Genomic DNA, 13,456 nt, shown 5'->3' with positions numbered 1-13,456 from the left:
CAAACAAACTGAGCTCCCTCCTGTCCCAGGGTCTTTGCACATGTTGCCTGCTCTTCCTGGAATGCTGCTCCCCTGAGACAAAACAGCCCTTTCCTTATTCAGCCGGGACACACTCATGCAGCCACACAGCTGGCTGAATACCTCCCTGCTTAGTGCCCTGCCGATAAATGTCTTCCCTTCTACTGTTGCAAACCTCAATGTGGATGTCTGGTCTTACTGTGCCAGGCCTTCTTCCAGGCCTCTCCAAAGTCATGTCCGAGGCGAGGCTTCCTCCAGCTATCCATCCAAGTGAGCACCTTCGCCTCCCCTCTCTGTGGTGTTTCTCATCAACTGACTTTATGCAGTTGTTCCTCTTCTTGGTTATTGCCTATCTCCTTTACAAATGCCATGAGAGCGTGGACAATCCTGTCTGGCCCATTCAGCACCTAGAATAGTTTCCGGCACACAGTGGGTATTTAATGAACACATGTGGAATAACCCCCACAGGCAGTGGAAGTCTGTTCAGCCTGCCTGTCCTCCCTGCTCCCATCAGCTAATGCCAGCATCTAACTTCCTTGAATGCTGAATGATTCCCAAGTACCTATCTTCAGGCTGGGCCTCTCATCAGGGTTCCAGGCTCAACTATCCAGCTGTCCACTACGCAGCTCCACATGAACTCTGTGGCGCCCCCTCCCACATCTGCACACAGCTCTGCTCTTCACTCCTCTCCCGCTGCCTCCACACGCTGAGTCCGCTTCCAGTATCCCTCGTCCCAGTGGAAGGCGCCGCCACCCCCCACTAAAGAAGCCACATCCCGAGGGTCACTCTCAGTCTCCTGCCTGCCCTTTCACCTACCCCAGCGTCCAGGCCCGGTGGCCTTGCTCCATCTCCACAGCTGTGACCCTTATCCATGCCCCCCCACGCAACCCTTCTGCACATGCCAGTCTCACACCTAGCACCCACAGCCACCACTGCCCTCCACCTGCTCTCTAACAGTGGTGAGATGGAGCAGGGACCCCTTTTGAGGGACCTGAGGGCCACCCAACCATGAAAATAAAAAAAAAAAATCTTGAGTTCCTTTAAGAAAAATTTCAGCACCTGGCCTGCCCTGAGAAGAAAATGAGCAACTTGATAAGCAAGAACAGTAGCCTAAGGAAGTTCGAGTTGGTTCCCTACCGAAACTAAAGTTAACATCCTAACATATGACCCTGAGTTGTTTTTCAGAACCTGGACCCCACCAACCAGGCCTGCCAGCATGCAGACCTCAGGAAGCAGGAGCTGAGAACTTAACGCTGACCATCATTCTTTGTTCTCCTGTTCCCAAGGGACCAAGAGAAAACCACATCCCCAAGCCAGAGCTAACATTCTTTTTTGCTGACCCCACATTTTCACATAAAGCTTCTCTTCCTTAATCAATGACAAGTCAGAAGGTCTTTGAATCTGCATGCGACCTGTAATCCCCCGCCTTCAAGACATCCTGCCCTTTTAGGCCAGAACCAATATGTAACCTCCATGTATTGACCAACAATTTTGCCTGTAGCTCCTGCTTTCCTAAAATTACCTTGCCTTTAAAAGCCCTAGCCTGCAAGTCATTGAGGAAGTCAGGATTGATTGTTAACTGCCTGGGCCTCTTTGCTTGGTGCCCTGAAAAAAAATGCCTTCCTCTCTGCTGCTGCAAACCTCAGTATGTATATCTGGCCTCACTGCCCGAGGTGAGTGGACCCCAGCAGTAGTCAATGTGATCCTCTAAATCACACTTCTGGTCACATCTCTCCTGTGATGAATCTGTGGTTCCCTTTCCAAGACTCTCTGGGTAAAGATCAGAACATGTAACGTGGTTCTGTAAGCAGGGAGATATTCAGCCAGGACACACTTATGCAGTTGCATTGCTGGCTAAATGCCAAAATATCTCCTTTCCTCTTGGCCAGCAGCACTACCTTGAGCTCTCAAGACCCCCTCAGCCCTGCTGCTCAGGCTGCTCTGTCCCCTCCCCCAGACCCTTCCCTCAATCAGCATCTCCAGGGGGAACGCCTGGTGCAGTGGTGAGCACACACACATCCACGAGGCACACACACATGCATGTACACGTGCTGCCCGGCCCGGCAGATGTCATGACTCTTGCTCCTGCGTATAAGCTCCAGTACAATCCCAGCTCTAGCTCACCTGGTTCCCTGCTCTCTGCACTGTGCCCACCCTGGCCTTCCTTTAACTCTACCCTCTTCTCCCTGCTTCTGGGACTTTGCATAGGCTGCTGTCTCTGACTGGAATGTTCTCTTTTCCTTCACCTCATGGCCCCTGCACGTGCCTCAGCTCATCTGCCTCCTCCCCTAGGTGGCCTGCCCTAACTGCCGACTCTCAGTCAGGCCTCTCATATGTGCTCATAAAATCCTATGCCTTCTCCTAACACAGTTTTTGGTTTGCATATCTGTTTGTGTGATTATTTGATTAACAGCTCTCGCGGCCAGTAGACTACAATTCAGAGAAGCTGAGGATCATGACTTTTTTTTTTTTAACTTTTATATCCCTACAGCCCAGCAATCCATACACACGTGGAAACATGCAAGAAGACACTGGATGGCATCCAAAACTTGAACAAGAAATTAAAAATTAGGCATCCAGGCCGGGAGTGGTGGCTCACACCTAAAACCCCAGTACTTTGGAAGGCTAAGACAGGAGGATTGCTTAAGCCCAAGGGTTCAAAACTAGCCTGGGCAACATAGCAAGACCTCATTTCTACAAAAAGTAAAAAAATTGGCCAGGCATGGTGGCACACACCTGTAATCCCAACTATTCGGGAGGCTGAGCCCAAGGGTTCAAGCCTATGGTGAGCTGTGATTATGCCACTGCACTCCAGCCTGGGTGACAGTGAGACCCCCAACTCCAAAAAAAAATTAGCCATCCCTATAAAGACACTGGTGTATGCATGAGTATGTCTGTGTTCTTAGGTATGAAATTCTTCTTTTATGTAGATATAATGATGATGATGAAGAGGATAACAAAAATTAGGGGACTCAATCTATGAAGTGAGAAAACTGTCCTATCTTCAGATGCCTCTTACATAAACCAAGAGTTCCTCTTTCCACTCTACTTAGAGTAATTACTTCCTCTCATGGCAAGAGCACAATTCTTTCCACAAAAACACGCTGTCTGCAAGCGTGCTACTTACGTAAGGACCAACATATGCTCTACTCACCACCACAGCCCATCAGCTCCAGAGATGTGAGCCAAAATCAATTCTCAAGCCGTGCCCCAGGACAAGAGCCTGCTTTTGTCTTCTCAAGACAATGAAGGCATGTTTTAAAGAGCAGAGGCTCTAGTGCCATCAAGGCTAGCCCTGTGCGCATTATGAAGCAGCAAATTGTCCCCGGGGGTGCATTCATGTGTTTACCACGGTATAAGCTCAGCTGCCATCATTCTCCCCCTCCCAGCCTCTCCCTTCAAGAGCAGAGACCAACTACCCTGTGCAGTCAGGCTTGGGCCACACGGACGAGCTCCCTTCTGGGGGCACAGCTGCAGCTACCTGTCACACTCAGCCACCAGCCCTGAGACACAGAGACACAGCCCAACAGACGGAAGCCAGAGCCAGAGAGGCAGCCATGGTCATAGCCAACAGAAGACAATCTGCACTTGGGTCAGCCCTGCCTCTCATGCCTTCCCATATCTATTTCTTTGCCTGTGGCAGTGGCCTCTGTGAAAGAGAAGCTGGGCCCAGCCCGGCCTGCAGTCTGAGGTAGGAGTCTCCCCTCAGCCTCCAGCAAGGCTGACAGCCACTGTCACTGGCGCTGAGCCAATCGGAAACAGTGTGTGTCAATAAAGTGCAAATGATGTCTCAGTGTCGGCCTTCCCCTGGGCCCGAGATGAACCAAGGGGTGCTCTGAGGAGAGGAGGCAGAGTGACAAGGCAGTTCCACCCAGGCCTCACCAACAGGGGGCCAATCAGGACACAGCCATTCCCCGGGTGTCATCAAAATCTTCCAATTTCACAGGGAAAATGAGCCCTGGCTGTGTCTTGCGCACGTTCAGCTGTCCCCGTTTCAGCCCAGTGGGTTCCTCTGAGAGCTGGTGTCTCAGCCCCGGAAGGCCTCTGCCGGCTGACTCACCTCCACGCAGGGCTGCACTGCAGAGAGGACGCGCCTGCTCCTCTCCAGCCACGGTGGGGGGAAAGCAGGCCTGGGCTGTGCCTTCTGCCCAGGAGTGCATCCCAGGGGACAGTTCCTGGCTTGTGGGGCTGGGACCACATGGCCTGCACAGCATTCCTGGGGGTGTGGCCCTGAGCCCCCTCCCCTGGGCCGCTCTCACACCAGGACTCCCATCCCTCCCCATACTTCGCTGTGCCTGTCTCTTCCAATCAAAGAAATGGGTTCAGCGTTCAAATATGCTATCCAAAGGCCAGCCTGTAATTGTGTTAGAATCACCACAACACCCCTGGGTCCAAGGACATGTGGGTGTTGATCCTTCTGAACGGGAAGAGAGGGGCAGAGGGAGGAGAGAGTATGCCTCTCACCCAGGGAGCACACTCCAGTCCCGACCACGGCTTCCTCTTCCCTCTAAATGTGCTGCCAGGGCCCTGGCTTCCTACCATATACATAGGTCTGTTTCCTACACATGCCTCGCCTGCTCTATCCTCTCTGATCTTTACACCACAGCAAGACCAACTGAATGTGAATGGGGTCCTGGCCCTGTAAGAGTACATAAGGAGTATTTTGCATTTTAAGCTGGGGCAGGAGAAGCAGGGGACAGAGGATGAGGGGTAGGGGGAAGCAGCACATTGCCCGTGGAAAATTTAACCTACAACCTGGGCATCTGCCCAGTAGCTTGTAAAAGTCATCTACACCAGGACAACATGGATGGACCACGAGGACATTACATGAAGTGCAAGAAGCCACTCACAAAAGGACGGAGGATTCTGCCTCTGTGAAGTCCCAAAAGAAGTCAAAGCCATAGAGACAAAGGGTAGATGTCAGGGCTGGGGAGTTGGGAGAATGAAAGCTGTTTAATGGGTGCAGTGTCAGCTTTGCAGGATGAAAAGGGGCTCTGGGGATGGACGATGGTGACGCTGCCCAGCAATGAGCATGTGCTTAAGGACCCTCCACTGTGCACATTAAAATGGTTACAATGGTAAATGCTATGGTGCACATTTTACCACAATTGAGAACAGATTTTAAAATGATTAAGATGGTTTAAAAAAAAGCCACAATGGGTAAATGTATTCTAAATTAGAAACTAAATTAGCATGTGAGCATGTGTATCTACACAATTTAATGGGCCAGTGAATACCAACAAAAATAACCCACCAAAACAAGTCTCCAATCCACACACCCAAGCCCCACCCACCTCTTCTCTTTCTGAGCATTACTTTCTCTCTATTAGGTCCTCCTAGACCTTGGCCTGAGAACTCATCACACCCCCACCCCTGCATCCTGAATATACCAGGTTCTCTCAGTAGCCCCTCGGGAAGCTGAGCCCACTGCCTCACTGGGAGCCCTTGAGAGCACGCCTTCTGAGTCAGCCCAAGTCAGACCTGCCTTCGTCAGCATCTGACTGGAGTCCTCATTCATCTGTTTTCTTCCCAGCCCAGGCGAGAACCAGAAAGGCTGCTGGTGGACAAAGGAGATTTAATGTCCTAACTCACATAACATCCTTCAAAGGCACTTCCCCTGCCCGCATTCAAAGGCCACATATTCTAAGACAACAGCAGGGACCAACCACAACTTCCAAGAGAAGAGGCCACAGGGAATCTGAACGTGGGCCTCACCCACGCTGTTCGGGCATCAGTCCTTCTCTGTGGGGCCCTGGACCTTGGCAGAGATGTAACACCAAGGTCAGGGCCTTCCGCAGGCAATGCCTGTGGGGCCTTTTGAGGCCACTGGAAAAGGTTAATAGAGGCAGTTTCAAAGCTCTCGGGAAACGGCGCCAGGCAAGAGCTACACTTCAGAGACAGCAGGCTTACCTGGTTGCAGGTGTTAATATCTACCCCGTTCCGCAGGTGATCCAAAGCTTTGTCCAAGTTACCTGATCTTGCTGCCCTCAGAAAGCTGGTAGCAGCATCCGCCTGTGAGAAAAAACAATGGCTGTCAGTGTCCTGTGTGTGTTAAAGGTCTCACTGTCCCAGGGACTGTGAAAAAGTGCCGGGGCCCCAGCAGCAGCCCCTCATCCTTCCGAATGGCGCCCTGGTGACTAAAGTGGTACCCAGATGTGCACAGGTGTCCTAGAGCCCCCAGCTAGACTGCTCATGGGCCAGAACATGAGCTGTCTTAGAGCTCAGGCTTCCCCGCTTTTGGTATTTTTACGAGCAAACATTCTTGGCTAGGACCCGGGAGGGACCAGCTTTTAAGAGGGATCTCATTCCCACAGCGAGTGCACGGGCTGGTGTTTTGCTGCTTTGAGGTTCCAAGGGCTCTGTGTCCTGGACAGAGAGCCCACAATATCAAGGAGGTCCCCACCTTGAGGAGTCATGGATGCAGGCACCAAAAGAACCAAGCATGTGCTCCTTGGTGCTCTTTTATAGGTTTTTTTTTATAAGTAAACAGCACATAGCACTTATTATGTGCTAAGAACCATTATCAGCACTTAATGTATACAAGGGGGGAAACCTCCCCAAATGGAATTTATTTATTAAAAAAGTGTATTTATTCTTACATATTTAAACTTCAATCACCTTCAAAGTACTTTCCATTTGAGGCCATACACCTATGGAGATGCTTTTTCCACTGCTCAAAACAGTTTATGAACTCATCAATTTTGATGCCTTTTAGTACTTGTCATTTTTGGTTTCACCTCTTTCACATCAGCAAAATGTTTCCCTTTGAGGAATGTTCTCATCCAGGGAAACAATAACAAAAAAACAAAACAAAACAAAACAAAAAAACGACTTGGGGCAAGATCAGGTAAATAGGGAGGGTGGGGCACAGGAGTCACGTCATGTTGGTTAAAAACTGCTGAACACTCAGCGATGGGCAGGTGCACTCGTAAATCACCCATGATGAAATGGGCAAACTCAATGAGTCTTCCCCAAAAATTCACTAAAGCCAAACACAGCCTCACACAATAGCACTAGCTGGTATACTAATGCCGACGGGTTCCTAGAACACTTACCTAGTAGGAGAAGCCTGTACTACAAGGGGCCTGCCCTCCAAAAAATAGTTCTAATTTTTTTGGGGATCCTCCCTGGTGAAGATTCAACCAAACCTGCAGATTCAACCAACTGCAGATCAAAAATATGCAAGAAAAATAACAGCATAACAATACAAAATTATATAAATAAAAAAGCAATATAGTAAAACAACTATTTATATCACATTTACATTGGATTAAGTATTATAAGTAATCTAGAGATGACTTAAAATGTAAAGGAGGATGTGGGCAGGTTATACCCAAATCCCACACCATTTTATAAAGGGATTTGAGCATCTGTGGATTTGGTACCTGCGGGGAGTCCGGGAACCGATTCTCATGAAAACCAAGGGATGGCTGTTATATATATTTATCCACACACTCTTACACACACATAAATATACACTTAATCCTCATTTAAAAACCCAAGAGGTAAGAATGACTGCAGTCCCATTTGACGGATGAGGGAACTAAGGCAAACAGACTGGTGCAGGTCACACAGCAGGTCAGAGCACAGCCAGGACTCAAACACAGGCAGCGTGACTCTGGAATTCATGAGCTGTGACACCTAGGCACCCACGTCCAATTTCCTGAATGAGAGTGAACCACTCCTGTTCCTTAGTTGCTGCTCAGTCACCTGCCCCGGGCAGCTCAAGACCCTGCACTAAAAATGAGTGACAACCAACGAGAGTGAGAGCTGAGGACAGAGAAATAAAGTCTCCTGATGCAGGCAGATGTGGAAGAGAGAGCACAGTGCAGGAGTCCATGCCTAGGCTGGAGCTGTCCAGACTAGCCCTGATTGTGCCTGCAGGTACTCAGGAGTGTCTCAGGTACTCAGGAATGTCCAGAGGTACTCAGGAGTGCCTGCGGGAACCTAGGAGTGCCCTCGGATACTCAGGAATGTCCTCGGGTACGAGGAGTGCCCACGGGTACTAGGAGTGCCTACAAGTACTCAGGAATGTCCACAGGTATCTAGGAATGTCCACAGAATCCTAGGAGTGTCCTCAGGTACTCAGGAGTGTCCACAGGTACTCAGGAATACCCACAGGTATCAGGAGTGCCCGCAGGTAGGAGTGTCCACAGATACTCAGGAGTGCCCTCAGGTACTCGGGAATGCTCTCAGGTACTAGGAGTGCCTGCAGGTACTCAGGAGTGCCCTGAGGGTAGTCGGAGTGCCCGAAGGTACCCAGGAGTGCCCGCAGATACTTAGGAGTGTCCACAGATACTCAAGAGAGTACGCAGGTACTCAAGAGTTCATAGGTACTCAGGAATACCCTCAGGTAGTAGGAGTACTCTCACATACTAGGAGTGCCCACAGGTACTCAGGAGTGCCTACAGGTACTCATAAGTGCCTGCAGGTACCTAGGAGTGCCCTCAGGTATCGGGAGTGCCCACAGGTACTCAGGAATGCCCACAGGTACTTAAGAGTGTCCACAGGTACTCAAGAGTGACCTCAGGTATTCAGGAGTGCCTACAGGTACTAGGAATGCTCTCAGGTGCTCAAGAGGGCCCACAGGTACTCAGCCACCATATGCTCCTGTTCCTTATCTGTAGGCTGGGAGAGTAAAGCCTTTCTCATACCCTCGCCATACATGTGAAGTGTGAGCGCAATGCCTGGCATATAGCATGCCCGAGGCCATCTAACAGGTAGAGCAGTCACGTGACAAGTCACATGCGGAAGTGCATCATGCCATTCCCCCCAGAAGACCCATATGTAGGTGGCTTTCCCTCCCCAGAGCACTCTGTCTCCTTCCTCTATGTGCCTCATCAGGAAACATGCTATGGTGAGCTGAATGGTGCCCCCCAAAGGTATATCAACAACCTAATCCCTGGAACCTGTGAATGTGACCTTATTTGCAAAAGTGTCTTTGCAGATGTAATTAAGTCATGGATCTTGAGATGAGATCATCCTAGATCGCCTAGATTGGCCCTAAATTCAATGACAAGACAGAAGAGGACATACACACACAGAGGAGGAAGCTATGGGAAGACAGAAAGACAGAGGCAGAGATTGGAGTGATGCAGCCATAGGACAAGGAAGCCAGCCTCCACCAAGGTAGAAGAGGTGAAGGCCAGAGCCTACCCAGAGCTTTTTGGCCCTGTCATTTCCTTAACTTCAGACTCCTGGTCTTTAGACTGTGAGAGAATGTATTTCTATGGTTCCAAACCACAAGTCTGTGGTCATTTGTTATAGCAGCCACCGGAAATTAATACACATGCTAAGCACTATCATCCTAAACATGGAAGACTCAAAATCCTCAGCAGTGATTTCCAACAGTGTCTTCCAGTGAAACACTGGCTCTCTCCCCCACATGCTGCTCCCCAGCTTTGTCAATTAAACAGGAATCCCTGTGGGAGAGAATCATTAGCAGGATCTCCCACCTTACAGGCAGGAGGGTCCACCCTTCACACCCAGGTGCTGACCCTCCCTGCTCACAGTCTCAGGTAGCAGCCCTGCTCTGAGTGCTGCTTCCTGGCTCTGCCTCTCACCCAGCGTCCTCTGCCCCTGCCTTGCTGATCTTCCCCAGATCCTGATTTCCTGCCAGCCTCCCTGACTCCAGACCACATGGGCCCCTTATTACATAAGCTCAAGTCTAAGCCCTGTGGTTGCTTGCTTATGACAGACGCTCCAATCTCACTGCCTCTTCCTTGGGCCTCCCTTGCCACCTGTGGCATTCCTACCCTCTGTCCACCTCCCTGCCTGTACCCTGTCACTCTCTGAACCCTGAAGCTCTGCCTCACTTGGGTCTGCCGATTCCAACCCATCCTTTCCTCAAGGTCCCATCTACCTCCTGCATGATGCTGTCCTGAGATACTCGGTATTTACCATCTTTAACTCTAGGACCACAAAACAAGAGTTTGAACTTTTAAGTGCATTTTAAACACATCTTTCTCTAACTATTTAACTCCTGCATGTCTTGTCTTCTCAGCCAAGCCACTGGCTTCTTGGGGGCAGGGACTGAATCCACTATCTCTTGTAAATCTTTCAAAGAATTGAGTATCTGCTATACCAGGACCTCCTTTGACCTAAAGCACATGTCACCTATGTCCTGGGTCCTCAGCAAGGCACCTGTAATGGAGAAAATATTCCAAAAATGAGGATCAAGCTGTTGGTTTTCCAGACCTAGCTGGAATCCCAGAGAACTCCGACTCAAGGTTTAGTCTTGCAGATAAATGTCTATTTGTGCCTGCTGACTCAGGAGGTCTGTCTGCACTCAACTATTAGGGAAAAAACTATACTATTCCTCAAGAATGAGAGTATTAAAGAGATATTTCTCCCACCAATTAACTACCTTTTGCAGCACACTAATAGGATTCAGGATAAAAACCTGGGAATGGGTGAATAAAAATAGATGCAATATCAGTTAATGACACTTACTGTTCAAAGCACCTAATATAGGAAGGAAAGCAGAATATTTATGACAGACAGACAAGAAGATAAATAGAGGTAAGGGAAGCCCAGTCTACATGAGACTGAGAAAGGCTCAACCATTTCTGTAGTTTCTATGAATGAGAATAAAATTATAATGTCAATCATTGGGCCGAGCGTATTACCAGCATTATATATTTTAATCCTTGTCTCAACCTGTGGGTGGGTTTCTTATCCCCATTTCAGAGGTGATGAAACTGAGGCCTAGACAGGTTGATAACTTGCCCAAGTTTTACAGGTAGGTAACACTCGGGGACTTGAGCCAGGATGCCTGACTGAAGCCCATGCCTTTTACTGCCCTTGAACCCAAGGTGCATCCTCAGCAATTTCAAACCAGAGGGTGTCCAGACAGCCCTGACAGACTGCAGCGGCTGGGTGGGGGCAACATGCCTTTGCCAATTACACAGTTAATCCACGACAGCAAAAGATCCCGGGCAGGTCTCAACAGGTCCCAGCTCTGTCCCTGAGCACCCTATTAAGGCCAAGTTAGGTCTCCAAAAAGAACCATATAGTTCCAGACCTTCCTTTCACAGATGCTACAACTGAGATCCCAGAAAAGCAAGGGACTGGCAAAGGTCACCAACAGATAGAAGTGACGTTCAACCACTAAGGCTTTTCCATTCTGCCTTTGGGGTCTTCCGCAGGTGTAGGGTAGACAGGACACAGCAGACCCTCAGGGCACCTTAGAGGGAAGTCAATTAATATTATCACTACCATGGCCACTATGCAGACCTCTGCTAATTCTACAATGTATCTACCAAGGTCCTATCTCAAGTCCAGTATCCTGCTAGGGCATAAAAAGAGAATTAAAAATCAGAATCTAGGTCCTCTTCCTCTTGATTTGCACAGTAAAGTGACTGAACTCTAATAGGGTCACCTCTGTGTGCATGCCTCCCGAAACTCACCCCACAAGGGTTCAGTGAGGCCCTCCTGGGGCCAGGTCTACAGAGCCAATGGCCCTCACTGAATATGAGACTCTTCTTCATCCTCTAGTTCTTCCAAGTCCCAGTGTCCATCTAGCAAGTCTAGCTACAACCTCCAAAAGGCCATTATGAGAGAGAAGACTGCGATCCCAAGGGGCCTGCCTGCCTGGTACAGAAAACCAGCCCCCAGGATTCATAAATCCAGGTCACCAGTGCTGGCACTGCCTCAGTACACCCCCAGGCTGCCTTCTTGTGTCTCTGCCCTTTTCTCATCCTGAGCTCCATTTGAATGGAATTTGAGCATACATCTGTGGTGTCTTTGGTCCACGTCCCTGCCAATTAACCCACATGATGTCCCCAGACTTCCCTTCCAAACAAAACCCATTTCTTTTATCATCCTCTCTCTTTGTTTAAAACAGTCTACCTAAATCAGTTCATTTGCTCCTCCTAGTAATCCCACAAGGCAGGTACTTTTATTATCTCCTTTATATCCGATATATCCGAAAATATCACACAGCTAGTGGGTGGCTTGGCCAGGACTTGAGTGTAGGCAGTGCACCTCCAGGGCCTCTCCCTCAACCGCTGTGTTGTGTTGCTTCCTGGGTGCTCCTAGGGCTCCTCTCAAGTTCAGCTTTGGCTGGAGAAAGCCTTCCGCTTGGGTTAAGGGGCTGAGCTCACTTGAGAAGGAAGGAAACGGAAGAGGAAGGAAGAGAATAGAATTCCTCCTAGGACTCAAGTTCCCTTTGGGGTTACTCTGAAAGGGAGGTGATCCCTGGTTACCTGAGACACCCAGACTATTATTAAACTTGCACTTCCTGAGCAGGATGATACAAATATAGCAATAGATGAAGTACTGAGGGGGGCTCAGTGTCCTGGGAGGGAGAGGCCGGAAGCACCCTGCTAAATGTCAGCATGTCTAGGACAGGGAGCAGTGAGGGCTGCCGTGCACCAGAGGCCAGGCTGCAAGAGAATTCCAGGCCCTCCTCAAACCTCCTCTGGGGCTTGTGGTGGCCTGAGTGTTCCCAAGACAGATCACGACTTACTTCCCCAAAGTCCTGGGTACAAATTTCCATCTAAAAAGATGAATGGAAACTGGGTTAATATCAATTTCTGGAAACAGCAATAAGGAAATCTCTCTTTTCCAAGGGGTCTTGTTTGGCCAAAAAGCAGCTTCTTACAAAGCGGAGGGCTGGGGCCGGGCCTGGAGGCACAGGGGAGAGATTCCAGATCTCCTTCTGGGGAAACCATGGCACCACCAGAAGACAGGCCCAGTCCTAGTGCGGAGCTGTCGGCCTGCACCTGGGGTCTGAGAGCTCCCCCAACTCGGCTCCTGGGCATATTACAGAAAATACCATCAGGCCAGCCGGCACATCTGGGCGGCCTCTGCCCTGACCCCCTTGATAACAGAAAGACAGCTGAGGACTGGGCCCAGTAGGTGTGTGTTTTTATTAGGCTTCTTTCCTTTTTCCTTCCAGAAAGTTGTGCTGCTGCAGCCTTACCAACTGTGTCCAGGCACCCAATCACACTACCACCAGCAGAGATACAGTGAGCGAGTCAGGGGTATCTGAGGAAAAGAGCGAGACAGAGAGTGGGAGCGCCGGGGTCCCTTCTAGTCTCGCCGCCCTTAGGAAGCCCCTGGTTCCCTGCGATGCCTGCGTTGCGGAAGACGGGTGATGCAGGGTGAGCAAAGCCAGGGTGGGCCCTGCTCTGCCACTTGATGCTGTGTGTCTCTTCCAAGGTCCCATTGCCAAAATGGGGATAATACCAGCTCGCTGGGGGTGTGGGGGGAGGATAGGAGACGGGGGTTGCTAGGGTGAAAGGACTCGGCGGCAAGGAACGCACCACGCTCAGGTCCGCGGGGCGCACGCAAGTCTGCCTCCCTCTGTCCCCACTCACGGCTGGCTCGTGCCCAGGGCCCTCTGGGCGCCCCGCGAGTCTGAGGTTTGGGACCAGGCGGCCAACTCAGGCTGCGCACCCCACCCCCGCTGCATCCCCTGGGGTCTCTCCCGGAG

The sequence above is a fragment of the Carlito syrichta genome, unplaced genomic scaffold, assembly GCF_000164805.1.
Source record: "Carlito syrichta isolate Samal-C Ts95f unplaced genomic scaffold, Tarsius_syrichta-2.0.1 Scaffold89675, whole genome shotgun sequence".
NCBI classification, from domain to species: Eukaryota; Metazoa; Chordata; class Mammalia; order Primates; family Tarsiidae; genus Carlito; species Carlito syrichta.
The sequence above is the reverse complement of the archived record's forward strand: the minus strand, read 5'-3'. Positions refer to the sequence as shown.